The 19,244-nt window shown below is 46.9% G+C and overlaps 2 long non-coding RNA genes across 3 annotated transcripts; one reads left to right on the forward strand and one right to left on the reverse strand.

Annotated features, from left to right (window-relative positions):
• Nucleotides 1–1,459: 1,459 nt before the first annotated feature.
• Nucleotides 1,460–13,553, reverse strand: LOC309634435. Of its 2 annotated transcripts, XR_014248098.1 has the most exons (3): nt 13,298–13,553; nt 3,298–10,708; nt 1,460–1,644 (listed from the first exon to the last, which is right to left on the reverse strand). It is a non-coding gene; the product is annotated as an uncharacterized lncRNA (long non-coding RNA). The 2 variants fall into 2 exon arrangements; XR_014248099.1 differs by lacking the exon at nt 13,298–13,553 and having other exon boundaries at nt 3,298–12,086.
• LOC309634436 lies at nt 13,322–18,593 on the forward strand. Its single transcript, XR_014248100.1, has 3 exons — nt 13,322–13,400; nt 14,682–14,728; nt 17,361–18,593. It is a non-coding gene; the product is annotated as an uncharacterized lncRNA (long non-coding RNA).
• The last annotated feature ends 651 nt before the right edge of the window (nt 18,594–19,244 follow it).

Below are 19,244 nucleotides of genomic sequence, written 5' to 3' on the forward strand. Positions count from 1 at the left end.
TTCATTTAGAAAATAGGCAAAAGACTTGCATAGGGGCATCAAAAAAGAGGATATCCAAATGACCAATGAATATCTGAAAAGGTGCCCAACATCATTAATTATTCAAGAAAATGCAAGTCAAACCACTATGAGATACCATTGTACACACTAAATTAAAAATTTTTAATTGATAAAACCAAGTGTTGGCAAGGATGCAGGGCGAGTGAAATGCTCATATTCTGCTGGTTGGAGAACAAATTGGCATAAACACCTTGAAAACAAAAGCACTATCTCCTAAAGCTGAATGTATGTATACACATCCTAGGTATATAGTCAACAAAAATATGCATACATATATTTAACAGAAGACATGCCTACAAATGTTCATGGCAGTTTTATTCATAATAGCCCTGTCTTAGTCAGTTCAGGCTGCTGTAACAGAATACCATAGACTGAGTGGTTAACAAACAACAGACATTTTTATTTCTCACAGTTCTGGAGGCTGGAAGTTGAAGGTCATGGTGTCAGCATGATTGGCTTCTGGTGAGAAGCCTCTTCCAGGTTGCAGACTGCTGATTTTTTCTTATATCCTCACTTGGCAGAAAGACAGTGAGTGAGCTCTCTGGGGGTCCCTTTTATAAGGGTACTAATCCCATTCATGAGGGCTCCACCCTCATGGCCTAATCATCTCACATAGACCCTCTCCCAATACCACCATATTGGGGTTAAGATTCCAACATATGGACTTTGAGAGTACACAAACATTCGGTCCATAGCAAGTCCCAAACTGGAAACTACCTAAATATCCACCAGTAGTATAATATAGCTAAGTTTGATATAATCACACAACAGAATACTAAAAAACATTAAAAATGATTGAACTATCACTACACAGGACAACATTATGAACTTCACAAACACAATGTTGAATGATAGAAGTTAGAAATAAATAAATATACTCAATGATTCCACTTATAAAAGGTTCAAAAACAAGCAAAACTTACCTCTGGTGATAAAAGTCAAATTCATGATTATCTTTTTGGAGTTAACAACTGAAGAAACAAGAGGAGAGGCTTCTAGGATGCTGCTAATATTCTAATTCTTGTCCTCGATGGTGATTACATAGATGTGTTCACTTTGTAAAAATTCACCAAACTGAACATTTAAGATTTGCACCATTTTCTCTATGTTATTATTCTTTAACAAAATGTTTACTTTAAACAAATAGTATTGGCTGTTTTACATAGATATCATATTTTAAAACTTGGTAGACTGAAAACTATAGAAGAGAATAAAAATAACCCATGGTCTCTCATCCATGTATAACCACTGTTCACATTTTGGTGGACTACCCCATTCAGTGTACATAAGTTCCAAGAGCTTCACTCATACTAAAGACAGAACTTCATAAGCTATAACTCAAATATAGGGACATGTATAATTAGTCCTCTAATCTTCAAGCAAATTATCACAAATCTAATGAGTTAAAACAACACACTTTATTTTCACATGGTTTCTGTGGGTCAAAAGTCCAGGCAGAGGTTAGCTTCTTCCTCTGATTAAGGTCTCACATGGCTGCAAAGTGTCAACTAGGCTCTGTTTTTATCTGGAGGCTTGACTGGGGATGAATCCACTTCCAAGTTCAATCAGGAGATGAATTCACTACTGTTGAAATTCAAAGAATGAAACCTTCTTAGAAATGCTTTTAAATAAACATGCTCAAGCTCCACAAAGAGATAAGTAAAGGAACAACAAAAAACATGATATAAAACAAACAGACGTGAATCAAGAACAAATGGATATAAAAAATTATAATCATTGACATAACAGCTCAAAAGATGGAATAAACTGTAAACTAGATGAAGAGAGAGCTGGGTAATAGAAAGATTGCACTGAAGAATTCGTTTAGAAGGCAATATAGAAAAAGTGATGGAAAATATGAGAGAGAAGTTAAGAGAAATGGAAAATAACATTAGAAGATCAAGAATACATATAACAGAAATTTCCAGAAGTATGATGTAGAAGGAATTGAAAGAGAGCAATATTCAAAGAGATAATAGCTAAGAATTTTCAAGAAGTGAAAAAAGACATGTGTTCTCAAAATAAAGAAGCACAACAAATGCCATGCTAAATAAATAAAAATAAAAATTCCACCTAGATACATTCAGAATTTCAAAGATGAAGAGAAAAATCTTAAAAGCAACCCTGAAGGGGAAAATAGGTTGCTCACAAAGAAATGATAAATAAACTGAAATGAGAACTCTCAACCACAAAAGAGATAAGAAAACAATGCAGTAATACCTTCAGGTATTCCGGGTGTTGAGGGAAATTAACTACTAACTTAGAATAATATACCTAGCTAAACTATTACTAAACAAAATGAAAACATCTTCAAACTTACAAAAAACAAGAATTTTTCATCCCCCAAACTTTTGATGAAAAATCTCCTAAGAGATGTCCTCTGCCAAGAAGAAATAGAAACTGGGGACTTCCCTGGTGGTGCAGTGGATAAGACTCCACACTCCCAATGCAGGGGGCCTGGGTTCGACCCCTGGTCAAGGAGCTAGATCCCACATGCGTGCCACAACTAAGAGTTCACATGCCACAACTAAGGAGCCCACGTGCTGCAACTAAGGAGCCAGCGAGCAGCAACTAAGGAGCCCAACTGCTGCAACTAAGACCTGGTGCAACCAAATAAATGAATAAATAAATTAAAAAATAGAAACCTGGGACTTTCCTGGTGGCTCAGTGGTTAAGAATCCGCCTGCCAATGCAGGGGACACGGGTTCGAGCCCTGGTCTGGGAAGATAACACATGCCATGGAGCAACTAAGCCCATGTGCCACAACTACTGAGCTTACACTCTAGGGCCTGTGAGCCACAACTCCTGAACCCACATGTCACAACTACTGAAGCCTGTGCACCTAGAGCTCTGCAACAAAGAGAAGCCACCACAATGAGAAGCCCGTGCACTGCAACGAAGAGTGGCCCCTGCTCGCCACAACTAGAGAGAAAGCCTGTGTGCAGCAATGAAGACCCAATGAAGCCATAAATAAATAAATAAATTTATTAAAAGAAAATAGAAACCAAAAAGGAAGGAGTATCAAGAAGCAATGATGAACAAATGTTAGTAAATGATATTGGTAAATCTAATTATTATATTAGGATATAGGTTTGGCTGATCTGACTAAGATCCAAAATTCTAGTGGCTCACAAAGATAGAAATTATTTCTCAGTACAGTCTGGACATAACTAGCTCATATAACAGCTTCAAGGTGTCAGGGCCTCAGGCTCCTTATGCTTTGTTCCTTTATAATACCTGTGATGTTGCTCTCGTCCCCAGAGTTCAAGATGGCTCTCCACTGCATCTACCTTCTCATTAGCAGAAACAGGGAAAGGGCAAACACAGTTTCCTTTAAAGAGCAGGAACTGTGATTTGCTTATATATCACTCCCACTTGCATCCCATTGGCGACAGCTAGCTCCAAGGGAGGCTGGGAAATGTAGTCCTTAGCAAGACAGCCATCTGCCCAGATAAAAATTCTTTTAGTCTGCAAATGGACAGATCAGGTATTGTGGGACAACCAGCAACTCCACCACAACCATTGACTATAAAAACTATATAATCCTAATTAAATTTTTACCCTAAAAAAGTATGATTAAATCAAGAAGGAAATATGTCCAAGCAAAAAAAGCCTGCAAGGGAGATTTTTTTAAAGTGATAATGTGCAGTTTGCAAAATGATACTCAGTGTCAAGTGTCTGCTAAAGAGTGAAATTCGCATGTAAAATCAAGAGGTTCCATCTGGAACATAGTAAGTAAAGATTGACTTCCACAAAGATGGAAACAAGTGACAATGTTAGGAATTAGACTGATATGCTAAGAGATATCAAACCAGGTTCAGTAGATATGTTGTAAACCTATACACTACCCACCTGTTAAAAAAAAAAAAAGGTAGAATTGAAATTCCAGACAAAAATAACAAGGAATTGATTTCAAGACTTACTATTATGCTACAGTCATCAGGACAATGAGAGGTTGGCCTAAGGACAAATAGATCAATGGAACAGAAGAAAGAATCCAGAAATAGACCCATACATTCACTGTTGATTGATTTCAGCAAAGGTGCCAGAGTAACACAACACAGAAGATAGCTTTTTAACAGCTGGTGCTGGAATTGCTGGATATCCACTTGGAAAAATAATGAACCGCAACTCTTACTTCACACCTGACACAAAAACTAAATTGAAATAGATCACAAATCTAAGTATAAAAGGTACAACAATGAAACTGCTAGAAGAAAACACAGGAGAAGATCTTCTCAGCCTTGGAGTATGCAAAGATATCTTAAAAACATGAGAGGGGCTTCCCTGGTGGCACAGTGGTTGAGAGTCTGCCTGCCAATGCAGGGGACACGGGTTCGAGCCCTGGTCTGGGAAGATCCCACATGCCGCGGAGCAACTGGGCCCGTGAGCCACAACTGCTGAGCTTGCGCGTCTGGAGCCTGTGCTCCGCAACAGGAGAGACCACGGTAGTGAGAGGCCCATGCACCGCAATGAAGAGTGGCCCCCGCTTGCCGCAGCTGGAGAAAGCCCTAGCACAGAAACGAAGACCCAACATAGCAATCAATCAATCAATAAATAAATCTAAAAAAAAAAAAATGAGAGTACAAGCTGTAAGAGGGGAAAAAATGGATAAATTTGACTTCATCAGTGATAAAAAAACTTTTGCCCTTCAAAAGACACCACTGAGAAAATGAAAAGACAAACCCCAGATTGGGAGAAAATATTCACAATACAAATAACTGATAGACGACTAATATACAAAATATTTAAAGAACTGCTACAACTCAATAAGAAAAAGGGAAATAGCCCAATTAAAAACAGGCAAAAGAACTGAACAGATACTTCCCAAAAGAAGATATATGAATTTTTCATTGTACATTATTTCACCCATATGAAAATGTGTATATTTTTCATCCACGTGAAACAATGCTCAACATCACTAGTCGTACCAAGTGTTGTGGAAGATGTGGAGCTGTGGGACTCTCAGACAATACTGAGGGACTTAAAGTGGTACAACCACTTTGGAAAACTGTCTGACAGTTTCTTTTTTTTTTAATTATTATTTATTTATTTATTTATTTATTTTTTGGCTGTGTTGGGTCTTCGTTTCTGTGCGAGGGCTTCCTCTAGTTGTGGCAAGCGGGGGCCACTCTTCATCGCGGTGCGCGGGCCTCTCACTATCGCGGCCTCTCTTGTTTCGGAGCACAGGCTCCAGACGCGCAGGCTCAGTAGTTGTGGCTCACGGGCCCAGTTGCTCCGTGGCATGTGGGATCTTCCCAGACCAGGGCTCGAACCCGTGTCCCCTGCATTGGCAGGCAGATTCTCAACCACTGCGCCACCAGGGAAGCCCTGACAGTTTCTTATAAAGTTAAACATACACCTACCATACAACTCAGCCAGTCCACTCTTAGGTATGTATTTACCCAAGACAAATGAAAACATATGTCCACACAAAGACTTGTACACAAATGTTAATGGCAGCCTTATTCATGACAGCCCCAACCTAGAAACAACCCAAATGTCCTCCAACAGGTGAATGGAGAGACAAATGGTGATATAACCACACAACGGAAGACAACTTTGCAATGAACAAAGTAACAAATGACTGACATGAGTAACTTACATTAAGTGAAAGAAGCCAGATACAAAACAGTGCATAAGGTAGGAGTCCAATTATATGAAATTGGGGGAAAGGCAAAACTAATCTAGAGTGAAAGAAAGCAAAAATCAGTTGTTTGCTATCTTCATTCTGGTGGTGGTTGCATGGGTATATTCACTTTTCAAAACTCATCAAAATTGTGTAAGTATTATATGTAGATTATATCGGACATGTGCTGTCTAATACAGCAGACACAGCCATACGCGGCAATTGAGTACTTGAAGTGTGGCTGATCCAAAATGAGATGTGCTGTTAAGTGTAAAATACATACCAGATTTCAAGATTTAGCACAGAAAATATAAACTATTTCATTAATAATCTCATATTGACTACATTCTGAAATACTCTTTTTGACATATTATGTTAAATAAAGCATATTATTAAAATTAATTTCACCTGTTTTTTTAATGTGGCTACTAGAAAATTTTAAATAATACATGTGACTCATTATATTTCTATTGGACAGCACTGCTTTGGACATTGTTGGGAAAATATATATCTGGGTATCAATGTTAAAAATTTAAGGGCAACCAGTTAAACAACAGAAATACATCTATAGTTTCAAAACTATCAAAGAAAAAAGGAGAATAAAGAAAACTGCAAATTTAATAGATGATAGAACATGAGAAATAATAATTTTAAAAGGTAGGGTAAAGAGAACAACAAAATAAAATGGTAGAAGTAAGTCTAAATATATCAACAGTCTTTACAAATGTAAATTGATTTCATTTGTCTCTTTAAAGACAGGGAATGTCATATTGGATCAAAACAAACAAAACAAAATACAATAGCATGCTGGTTAGAAGGAACACTATAAAGCAAAAGAAAAGGGAAAGGCTGAAAATAAAATAATGGGAAAAGATATACCAGGCAAATAGTAACCAAAAGAAATCTGACATAGAATATTAATATCAGGCAAAATACACCTAAGGCCATGAAATATGAAAAGAGATAAAGAGCGACACTATAGGATGATGAAAGTAACAAATCAAAAATATCCACCAATAATAAGCTTTTTATACCTAACTACTAGCCTTGAAATAAGTAAAGCAAAAACTGGAAGAATTAGTTTGAAAAACTGAGGAATTTACAAAAGGAATGGGTTCATGGTTGTCATGAACACATGAACATTTATAAAAAATTGTCCTTGTGTTGGGTCACAAATGAAAGCCTGAACAACTTTTGAAGTGGATGTAAAGCAGACCACATTCTCTACCCACAATGCAGCAAAATTAGAAGTCAACAACAACAACAAAGGCAGATTCACAACAGCTGTAACTTTGACAACTAAAAAGCACACTTGTTGTAGGAACATTTCTTTCCTAGTCCTGATGTTTCCTTCTCTGTGGAGGGAACCAAATTAGTGTAGCACTCCCAGCCTCTCTCTGCCCAGGGGAGGAAGAGTGACATAGCTGGTCAATGCGGGGAATATAAGATGGGCTTACTTGATTTACCAACTTCCTTTCTCTTCTTGAAAGTGAGCTGCCTACAGGCAGTGGTCATTGTCTGTCCCCCATCCACCACCCACAGCATCACAGTGACCAGGGGTTAAGGTTGCCAAATCCCCATTTTCAGTATTAGGAAACCCATTTGGCTGTCACATCTACCCTCATCCTTATCCTCCAACCTTATCTTTATCAGTTAAAAAAAAAAAAGATACCTCCCCCCACTCTTTGTCTTGTCTCTCAGTTCAAAATCCAGGAGTCCAGGAGAGGAAAGAGAAATTGTTTACTGAGCTCCCTCGAAGACATCAACAGAAATTGCAATGAGAATGCTGAAATATTTGGTACTGAGGATAAAGAGATAGATACAAAACAAGACTTGTAGAATGGAACTAAAATGACGTTTGTAGAGAAATATATAGTTTTAGTGCATTTACTCTAAAACAAGAATGACTTAAACATAATGAGTAAAGCTTTCAACTATCTAAAGAAGCTTAAAAAAAAAAACAGTTGAAGGAAGTAAACAGTAGAGATAAGAGCATAAATGAAAAGGAAATCAACAATCACAAAAATGATCAACAGCTAAAAGTTGTTTCTTTTAAAAGACAATAAAACATCTGGCAAGATTAATCAAGGAAAGAAGGAAAAAGGCACAAATATCTAATATTAAGGATGAAAGGAGAATGAAACTACAGATATAGTAGAAGATTTAAGAATCATAAGAGAATACTATGAGCAACTTTATGCCACTATATATGAAAACATGAAATAGAGAATTTCTAGAAAAATAGAGATGATTAAAGTTTACTCAAGAAGGGGACTTCCCTGGTGGTCCAGTGGGTAAGACTCCATGCTCCCAATGCGGGGGGCCCGGGTGCGATCCCTTGTTGGTGAACTAGATCCTGCATGCATGCCGCAACTAAGAGTCCGAATGCCACAACTAAGAAGTCCACATACCACAACTAAAGATCCCGCATGCCACAACGAAGATCCCACGTGCCTCAACTAAGACCCAGTGCAGCCAAAATAAAATTCATTCATTCATTCATTCATTTAAAAAGTTTACTCAAGAAGAAGAAAAACTAAATACATTAGTGACCATTGAAGAAAAGAAAGCAGTATTTTAAAAATCACCCCTCTCCACTCTCCACCTCCCCAAAGAAACCACAAATACATTGGAGAGGAATGAGACAGGGCTGTTCCTTAGAGGCAGAAAGAAGCAGGCAGGAACAGCTAGAGATCTGGATGACCTCACTGAGATCCACTCCATTCCTCCATTCCTGACCTTGTCACTGTTTGGTTTCACACACAAGCTCATGAGTTCCCCTTTTTTCCTGAGCAAATTCAGCTGGGTTTCTATCATTGATGTAACCCAAATACAAGCAGAGGTACCACATGGAAGCCACAAGAAATACTGTAGGAGTGGGGAGTTCTCTGGTGGTCTAGTGGTTAGGATTTGGCACTTTCACTGATGTGGCCTGGGTTCAGTCCCTGGTCAGGGAACTGAGATCCTGCAAGCCTCGCAGCACAGCCAAAAAGAAAGAAAGAAATAATGTAGGTGGGGCACCATGTCTCACACAGTCCTAGGACTCCCCTGTACATATATGCTCTTCAAAATTCCACATCTGTGGCCACTGCAAAAACCAAACTTTCCTTCTCTCTCTGCTTTTCAAACAATTCCATAGGGCTCCTCACTACCAGTTGGTTCTGTTTACTTCTTTAACAAAGGAAGAAGTATCTGGCCACATATCCCAATCCTGGAGTGGGGGCTTCTGCTCCTGCCTGCCGTTCTGCTTGAAGATGTCCAGAGGATCTCTACCATGCCAACCACCCAATCCCATCCCCCTGTGCCCTGGGCAATGCTGATGAGGAATTTCAGTTCACTGATGGCTCAGCCTCTGCCTGACACATAGCAGGCCCTAGCTGAGTATACCGTATATCTCCTTCACCCGCACCCCAGTGCCAACACAGAACTTAGCCAAGCACTGCTTCCTCCAGGACTACATTTCCTTCACTAGAAGGCAAAGAAATGGAGAAGCTCTAAATTCCAGACCAATCCTTTAGAGGATTACTGAATTCGGAGTTGTTTAAAGGGACCTCAGGGACCCACTCACTTTTCACATGAGAAGTGTAAAGGTCAAGACTTACACTGCAGGAGTGGTACCCAGGCTACTGCAGACCTAGAACTTTTCTTCTGGAGGAGGCTGGCATGCATGGTCCATCTCAGTAAGCTCCCACCATAAAAAGAAGCCACAGGGCAGAGTATGGACAAGACCTGAGGATCCATTCAGAGTCCTTAGAATCGATGTCCCCAGCAGACAGTGTCCCCAGCAGCTCCATCCCTGCACGTTGCCAGAGATGAACCCGATTTTCTAACGGCCTCGTGTCATGTAGTTCAAGCATGATGAAAGCAGGGGTTAAGTCACAATTAGCAAACCAGTAACCAGTTGAATGTATGCAGTAAGTATATTTTCAGTCGATAAGTATTTAATTGGGGCTTAATTATTGAGTGATCACAGAGCATTTGAGATGCTTGGGTGAATGGCCCACTGAAAGAGACTAGTGCTACTTTCCTATTAGCACGGGTATTTTAAGGCATTCATATTGATCAGTGTGATAAATCCCAGAAGGTTAAATTTGCTGAACATGTACATGAAAATCAGTGCCCTGTGTGACCTGCACCTCTCTCCACACCCCTTCTTTCTTCCTTCCTCCTTCCAGAAACATCATGGGTCTGATAGAACCACTCTTGTGTGAATAAGGCTCTCATAGACGCATAACATTTGACTCTTAGACTGAGAACTAGACCTTGGGACTGGGAACTCCATGAGGGCAGGCATGTTTCTCTCTTACTCACGGCTGCACCCCAGTGAGCCTGCGCCAACTAGAAGCCTAATAAATCTTGGTAGAATGCATGAGTGCAGAATGCTAGGAGTTGGGCCCCAGTGTCTCAATGTCAGAGTCACAGGCGATCAGTCTCCCAGCTTCTTGGACTGAAGGACCTAGAGAGGTGAGCAGCGCCCACAATGTTCAGGTGCAAAACTGAGAAGCTCTGGCTTCAGGGGCTTCTGCTGAGCTGCTCTCTTGGCTGTTGGAGGGGAGGGAGGGATGCAGAGAAGGGAGGGAGAAAGGGTGCAGGTTTCCAGGGGCTCCTAATGAGCTTGGACAGCAATGGAAGCCCTCACCCCTAAAGGCCCCAGAACTTCTCCATTCCCTTGCCCTGCCCCCACTATACCCTCCATAGGCAAGGCAGCTCTGGGACGTGGGAGGATCCAGAAGACTGCTCCCTCCCCCACCTCTACTCTCTCCTCCCCTCTCCCCTCCCCCCAGCCTTGGGAACCGGCAGCAGGAAATTTTGGAAGAGGGTCAAGGGAGATCCCTTATGGGCCTCTGGATGAGAACTTGGACCCTTTTATTTAACTGTTGCTCTCCTCATTCCGCCTTCCATTTCCTCTCAAAAGCTCCATGGAACTCACAGGTCAGGGTGTCATCACTTCACTGGGGCAGGTTGTATAGCCCAAGATAATTGAGAAAGAGCTTCAGTGGGTGGCCACAGTTTCCCTGTCTGGAAAGTGAGTTTTGGATTAGAAGAGTTCTGAGATGCCTTCCGGCTCTGATATGCTAGGACTTCCCTTTTTTTTTTTTAATGGACCCCACTCCTTAGCAATGGGGTCTTGGGCAAGTCACCAAAGCAAAGCCCCTGCTAGCTCATCTGTAAAATGGGTACATTACCAGAGGCAGCCTGTCAGCTAGAGTGGATTTTCACCCCAACACACCCCTTGCAGCTGGTTCATTGCGTCCACCGTGGAGGTGGCCCAGGGCACTTAGTTAAGAGTTCAGACCTTGGTGTCTGGCAAGGTCAGCTTTGGGTTCCAGCCTCACCATTGACGGACTGCATGACAAGTAGCTTAAACTCTCTGACTGTCAGTCTCCTCATCTGTGAAAAACAATCTTAACACGTACCTACTTCCTTTTTTTTATTTTTTGGCCCCGCCTCGAGGCTTGTGGGGTCCCAGCGCCCCACCAACCAGGGATCGAACCCCCGCCCTCGGCAGTGAGAGAGAGTGCTAGCCGCTGGCGCTCCAGGGAATTCCCCAACAGATACCCACTTCCTAGGACTGTTGGGAGACCAGATCTGCGAGCTCATAGCATGTGCTAAGTACTTGGTCAATGCCAACTGTCACTTTGTGGTTCGCTGAGGTTCCAGGGCTCAAGGCAACCACACTGGCCTGGAGCGAGTCACCAGCTCAGAGACAGAATTGGAACCCCCTTTGATTGCAGACCAGTTCTTTATTTGTTTTGGAATTTTTGACCCCAAAATGCCCTTTTGGATCATTCTTTCTTTTTTTTTTTTCTTTGAAGTATAGTTGATTTACAATGTTGTGTCAGTTTCTGGTATGCAGCAAAGTGATTCAGTTATATGTATGTGTGTATATATATATATATATTCTTTTTCATATCCTTTTCCATTATGATTTGTTACAAGATATTGAACACAGTTCCCAGACCAGTTCTTGAGGCCCTGGGGAGTGCCACCAAGGCGGCGGCAGCGAGCCCAGGGTGTTCTTGACCCTCCATCGCTGCCCCACTTGCCCTTGGACCATTTTCTGAGAAGCCCAGGACCCCATAGCTCCAAGCTTCTGCAAGGACCTGATTAATCTCTGGAGGGGAGCTGCCTGACAGGCCTCCCTCCCCGCTGGTCTGTCCTTCCCTGCCTGGTGGGCTCACAGAGGCCAGCCCTCCCTGGGAGGCAGCAGCAGGTCCTAACCCCTGCTTTGCTGGTTCAGAGAAAACCCTGTTCCAGCTAGGTGGCAGGAGGTGCCCTCCAGGGTCACAGCTCCCTGAGCCAAACAGCCCAGCTCCCCCAGGGCCAGTTAAAGGAGAACTGCAGGGATTTGCCTGCTGGTCCAGTGGTTAAGACTTTGCCTTCCAATGCAGGGGGTGTGGGTTCGATCCCTGGTTGGGGAGCTAAGATCCCACATGCCTCACCGCCAACCCCCCCCCCAAAAAAGAAACAATATTGTAACAAGTTCAATAAAGACTTTAAAAATGGTCCACATCAAAAAAATTAAAAAAAAAAAAGAAGAACCGCAGTGGTCCCTGTGGTGCGTGTGCCTTGGGGAAGTCATGCTTTGACCTGTAGATCTGTGTGCACCATGACATACCAACCAGCCTCACCCCAAATCACCCTGCCTTCTGAACCTTTGCTTAGGCTTCTGCAGTTGAGAATCTTGCCATGCACTTGGCTCTAGTTACTGGTGGACTCCTCTATAGCTCTAAAAGTTATAAAATGTCCCATGGAGTGAGTGCCACTGTGTACCGTGCCAAGAGCTACTGGTGTCTCTCCTTAAATCCACCCAGCCAAGTCCAGTGAAGTGGTCCTTACTGCTATTCTATCCCCATTTGACAGCTGGGCAAACTGAGGTTCTGAGAGTAACTTGCCCCAGGACACATACGACCAGTAAGTGGAGAAGCAGAATTTAAATCCAAATCCACTGGACTCCAGGCTTTAACCTCCTTACTGGGCAGCCTCCACTCTGCCTGCCGGGGCCTGAGTTCCCCAAGGGCTGCTGCGGCTCCTTCCAGGGCCCAGTGCAAGGCCCAGAATCTGGTTGCTATCTAGTTGGCATCGAATGAATACACTGTCTACTGAGAGAACCAGTTCAATGAAAGAAAGAGAGAGAGTGTGTCTCACAGGGCAGATGGGTGTCTGGTCAGAAGCCCTTCAACCCGCAGCCACAACCAGACAGGGGGGACCCCAGGTGCTGGAGAGTTTTGACATCACTCCCCACCCCCGATGCTGGATAGGACCCAAGGGTGAAAACTAGAAAGTAGAGGCGGTAATAGGGGGCTGCAGATGGTCTGGGAGCTGGGGAGTGACGGAATGCGGAGGGACACTGCTTACGCTATGCAAGTGGGTACCGGAGGCAACAGCCCAGTTCTTTGAGAATTGGGCAGACCCGGCAATTCACGAGGGAAGGCAAGGGCAGACGCAAGTGGCGACCCCCCTTCCTAAGTCACAGCAAACACGACGGATCCGGTCAGCCCTCGCCGCAGGGCCTGGCCCCAGCCATCCATCGGCCTTCTTGGGGAGATGGGGACGGGCAGCGGGGAGACCCGGACATTAAGATTTGGGAAAGTGGGGCTCTTTCACCTGTCTTCTGAGGCAGAGATGGAGACTGTGAAGGCGAGGCGACGCCCCAGAGAGCAGGGCCTGGTGTGCGCGGAACACAGATGCTCGGGCCGAGGCGCATACGGTAGGGCGCACGCTTAGGCACATAGGCTAGAGCGCACCAGTGGGATTGCACAGGCTGGGGCGCTCGGGCTGGAGTGCCGGGGCCTGGGCACCCGCTGGGGCGCAGCGCCCAGGGAGCACCGGGGAGCCGGTCCCCGCGCCCCGCCCCGGCCGGGACGCCCCACGGCGGGCTGCTGCAGGAGGCGCCCCTCAGAGAAGCCGTTTGCCGCCGGTGTGTAACCTGATATTTTTCTGCACGGCCCCCAGAGGAATTTTTCCATTACCCAGGCAGCGCCGCAAGCCGCAGCCTTTTCTCTCTCCCCGCCTGGCTCGCCCGCCGCCCCCCGCCGCCCCCCGCCGTCCCCCGCCGTCCCCCGCCGTCCCCCGCCGTCCCCCGCAGCCTCTCCGGGCCGCCGCGCCGAGGCACTCTGTGCAAATGTAACCTTTCACAGGCCCCGCCTCCGCCAGGAAGCTGCGCGCCGGGTTGCCAGGAACACGGCGCGGCGCGCTCAGAGCTGGAAGGCGGCCCGTTAATCAGCGGCGGCTGACAGAAAATCAGACAGCCCGGGCGGCCGGCCGGCCTCGGCCCTCTCCCTCCCGGCGCCTCCGCGCCTCGCTCGCTGCGCGCCCGCTCTTTGTTCCTCCGGCTCGCCCTGCTCTTGCCTCCGCGGGGCTGCGCCTCTCCATCACGCCCCCTTCTCCTCCCTGATTCTCGTCCTCTCCCGTCTTTTCCTTCTCCTCCTGGCCCTGTGCTTCCCGCTCTCTCCCCCTCCTGCCAGATGGCCTCGGACTCGCTTCCTTTCCTTCTCCTGGACAGCAGAAAGTCAAAGAAAAGGGGCTCATTCACCCCGTTCTTCGCCAGCCTATTGGGGGGAGGTTGGGCTCCCCAGTGCGCCTCTTGGTAACATCTTCGCCACCGTCTCCCCGGGATCTCAAGACCGGCCCCCGCCCCAGATCGAAAGATCTTAAGCTGAGCTTTATGAATGACCTTAAGGTGGAGGAGTCCATGAAATCCCTAACATTTTATGTCCCACTTTGGGTGCCTGGTAGGGTGGGAAGGGGGTTTGTCCAAAGGTTTCGTGGGTTTTTCAAAGCAGTCAGTGATTGGTTAAAAATCAGATTGGTCAGTGAAAGGTTAAAAATCACAGCCCTAGAGATGCTTCCCATTCATCTTAATGAACCTATTCAACACATATTTATTGAGACCTACTACGTGCCAGGTGCGTGCTAAGTCCTGGGCATATAGCCATGAACTCCAGACGAGGACCCTCACATTAGACAAACTATAAATGTGTCATTACAGGCACTCGGGCTGGGAAGGAACTGGGGAGAGGTCGAGCGGAATGACAGGTGAGCCGAACCTGGGCCGGGGGCGCGGGGAGGGGTGGTCTGAGGGCTTCACAGGTGCCCCGGTTCCTACAAAGCCTGCACCCCAGCCTCCCCACTCCCAGCGCAGGCAACAGGCCGGTGCAGCCCTTCCCCCCTCTGTTCCCACACCGCCATAAACAGCACTCAAAGCATGCTTGGGGCTGGGGGCAGGGGGGACACTATGGCCCCACCCTGTGCCCTCTTCAAGGCAGTAGAGCTGGCAGAGTGACCCAAAGGTCACCGTGTTCTATGTAGACAGGCTCAAAATGTGAGTCTGTGCTTGTTTTGTAGTAAGAACATTCGCTAGCATCCGTTGAGCAGCTGCTCTGTAGCAGGCGCTGGGCTAAGCATTTTACATTAGTCATCTTTCATTGGCTTATTCGCCGCTTCAACAAGTGTCTCCTGAGCCCCTCCTCTTGCCAGGCACCCTGCCAGACGCTGAGGATAAACCACGGGGGGTGCTCCTTGCCCTCATGGAGCTCACAGTCAGGTAGAGAAGAGACAACAGACAATTAACGGATGTCACAGCCGGTGACAAGGGCTGGGGATGAAATAAGCAAGGCAGTGAGAGAGACAGCAACCAGTGGGCAAGGCAGGAGGCGGGTGGTAGCTAGGCTGGCTAGGGATGGTCAGGGATGCCATCCCTGAGGAGGGGGCATTCAAGCTGGGATGTAAAGGGTGGGAAGGAGCTGGTCCCCTGAAGGGCCAGAGAGGAAATTCTCAGTCAGGGGTAACAATCCACAAAAAGGTTCTGCCATTCTTACAACTACCTTAGGAGGTGGACACCACCACTGTGCCCATTTTACAGATGAGGAAACCGAGGCTCAGAAAAGCGAAATTCCTTCTGGCCTGGGGTCACCCCGCTAGGAACAGGCAAAGCAGGCCCTGGAATCCAGGCCTTCCCCCCACCCTTTCCCCTTTCACCTCCTGCCCCCCCACCCCCCCCACCTCCTTCCTGAGGACTGGTTAGCAGGCTCTCTGTGGAGGCAGCAGTGGGTGGCAGTGTACAGTGCAAAATGCTCTAGTCTGGACTAGGAGGTCTGAGCTCTAATCCTGTCTCTGCCTCTCCCAGCAGGGTGACCTTGGGCAATTCACCTACCTTCTCTGGGCCTCAGTTTCCCCCTCTGTATACAAGGATAATAAAGGCATGCCTCTCACAAGGCTGCAGTCCAGTGAGGTCAAGGGCATAGAGTGTTTAACAGAGGTCTCTGCACCCAGAAAGCGATCAGTGTGATCGTAGCTGACGCCAGACTAAATGAAGTGTCGCTATAGAAGTGGTTTCTATAACCTGGCAAAAATTAGACAGGATTTTTTGTTGCTGTGAATGGCAATGAGGGGTTGCCTCCACCTTTTGCTAAAGGGTCTGTGGTGATGCTGCCTGATGCCCCCTCCTCGCTCGCCTCCCCAAGCACCCAGCCTTTGTCTAACCCTCCACATGCAGCTCTAGCGGTGCTGTTCAGTTTTGCCCATCAAGAGGTGGTAAGGAGATTCTGCTCACTGCGCCCTTGGCCTCAGCAAGAATTTACTTTTTACAATCCCCACCGTGCTCCTGGGCTGTGTGTAGGAGAGATGAGGGGCAAGGAATCTCCAAGGATGGGGAATTCTGAGCCTGGAGAAAGAGGAATCTCATGCTTGGTGGTTAGTTTCCACTGTGAACTTGGAGCCAGGCAGAACTCAGGTCTGCTTTCTGTCTTCCACCCTCTCATCTGTAAAATGGGTATGATAATAACAGCACTTCCTTTGTAGCTGATCAAGTTGGAGAGGCCTTAGCCAGTTCCTGGCCCCAGCAAGGGCTCTGCTGTCAGTGAGCCTTTATTATTGTGGTGTTTCTGCCCTGGGAGGTTGGGAAGACAGAATTGAGGAGGTACCATGTGAACTGAACATTGTAGGACAAAGAACTGGAGGGCTCAAGGAAAGGGAGTGGCAGCAGAGGGGCACCTGGGGAGAGGGAGATAGGCAAGGGGGAACTGAGGAGGAAGAGGGGGTGGGCCTGGATCTGAGCAGCCTCAGATCTGGACAGCTGGCTGCCTCTTCCACACGCTGCATCAGTGAGGATGCTTCCGGCTGCAGGTAACGGGCATGCTGACTCAGGCTGGCATAAGCAATAAGTACACCCAAACAGAACATAACAGGCAGCCCAGAGGTGAGGCCAGCTCCCGGGTCGGTGCCGTCCCTTCTTCAGCCAGAGCTTAATCCTCAGGGAATAGTGGAGGCCACCTGTTTCCTTCCTGGAGTCCAGCGGAAGGCAGAGAGGGCCTGGCATGGAGTGGGTGCTCCATGAAGGTTTGTCAAATGAATGCTGAACGGTGCCCTATTTCTGTAAGTTTAGAGAATCTTGAGAGAGCAGCCATCAGTTAAATAAACAAGCCTTCAGACCAGGGTTTCTCAGGAGAATGTCTGGACCTTCTACATTGGAATCACTAAGGGGATGGGTGACAGGCTGAATAATCTAATCACCCCTAAAGATACCAGGTCATAATCCCTGAAACCTGTGGATGTTACCTTATAGGGCAAAAGGGACACGGCAGATGAGATTAAGTAAAGGATCTCGAGACAGGGAAATTATCCTGGGTTGTCTGGGCAGGCCCTAATGTAATCACAAGTGTTCTTATAGGAGGAAGGCAGAGGAGATTTGAAAGAGAGGAGGAAAGGTGATCTGAAGACAGAGGCAGAGATTGGAGTGATGTGGCCACAAGCCAAGGAATGCCAGCAGTCACCAGAAGCTGGGAGCGGCAAGAAACAGATTCTCCCCTGGAGCCTCCAGAGCAACTCGCCCTGCCAACACCTAAATTTAGCCCAGTGAGACTCAGTTTGGACTTCAGTCTATAGAACTGCAAGAGGATACATTTCTGTTGTATTAAGCCACCCAGTTGGAGGTCACGTGTTACCGCAGCCCTAGGAAACAGGATGGTTATTAAAATGCAGATTACTGGGTTCCAAACTAAAAACACTGGATGCTGGGCCAGAGACTGCATTTTAAGCAAGCTTTTCTCCCCTCTCCCTCGTCCCGCATGACTGTTGCACACTGAAGTGTGAGGAAGAAACTCTGCATTGGAACAGAAGGGTGACCTGGGCTTGATCCACACAGGAAAACACTGGCAAGAATTAGCTTCGACTCATGGCAGCCTCTTTGGGGTCCTGAGGACCCAGTCCTGTGGAACTCAGCAGCTCTCCCAGGAGCCCTGCCCCAAGGCCATGCATATACTGGTCCCAGCCTGGGCCGCCTGGGCCCCCTCCCCTCCTCTCATTTCTTGTTCCCCTCCTCTACCAGTCTTCAGTGTCCCTTATCACAGATCACAGCACCAGACTGTGGTTTCCCCGGGACTGTGAGCCCCCCAGGACAGGCCCAGTCCTATCCTAACCACCAGGGATCCCTACATTACTCTTGGCATACACTGAGAGCTCTGTAAACACCTGAATGTGCCCATGATGTCACTGACCCTTCTGTACCCCCCAGACCTTTTGGCAGTGAGACAGGGGCTGGGCAAGTACTGGCTGTCTGGTCCCCTCGCCCTGACCCCCTCCTGCAGAAGCAGGCCAGCCCCCCAGATGATCACAGGAATGCAGACAGAGCCCCTCCACACCCTCCCTGCCTCTCCCCCAGCACCACCCTGGGTGGCTTGCCAGCAGGAAAACAGAGGAGGAGCCTGGGAAGGAAGAACCCACAGCAGCCTGGCTCTTGGGGGCTGGAAAGGATAGGAGTGTGAGGGGACCAGCACTGCCTTGGATTCAGGACACCACTTCTTACCTCTCCCTGCCTCTAACCAGCTGGGTGACTGGCCGTGGGCCCGTCCCTTTCCCTCCCTGGTGCTCCGTCCTTCAGCCAAAGGGGCTCAACAGCAGGGGTCCCCAGAGCTCAGGAGCAGGGTCCCTGCATCCCATCAGAATGCACAATATCCAAGTGTCTTTTTTTTGTTTTTTTTTGGCCATACCACACACGGCATGCAGGATCTTAGTTCCCCGACCAGGGATCGAACCCGAGACCCCTGCAGTGGAAGCGCGGAGTCCTAACCACTGGACCGCCAGGGAAGTCCCCAAGTGTCTTTTGTGAGGACATGTACTACTCCCCAGTTCCAAGCAGGTCTGCTCCTCCAGGCCATGTTATCTAAACCTGCTGCCTTCACTCACTGAACTCCCCCAGCTCTGAAGACTTGCGGGTCTTTCCCCATTCTGCTCCCGGGCCTAAAGCAACCTTGCAAATAAGTGTGGCCATTTGCCAGCCCATGGGAGGCTGATGGCGAAATGATCAAGTCCAGCCCTTCTTTCTACCAGCCCGGGATAGATGGCCGCTGCTGGCTACCTCCGTATCACTCCCCCGCTTAAACCCTCCATGGCTCCCTATTGGCTACAGCAGTCGTTTCCAAACCTCCCTTTCTAGCAGGGAGACTTTCCTACACCTGTGTTTATAAAACAGATGAATGCTAAGCAGCTCAGGTTGAGGCAGGAGTGAGGGCAAGGCTGGACTCTGCCCCTAACCTCCCCTCTCCTTGTATGGTTT

This window comes from Balaenoptera borealis (assembly GCF_965194805.1).
Source record: "Balaenoptera borealis genome assembly, chromosome: 8".
NCBI classification, from domain to species: domain Eukaryota; kingdom Metazoa; phylum Chordata; class Mammalia; order Artiodactyla; family Balaenopteridae; genus Balaenoptera; species Balaenoptera borealis.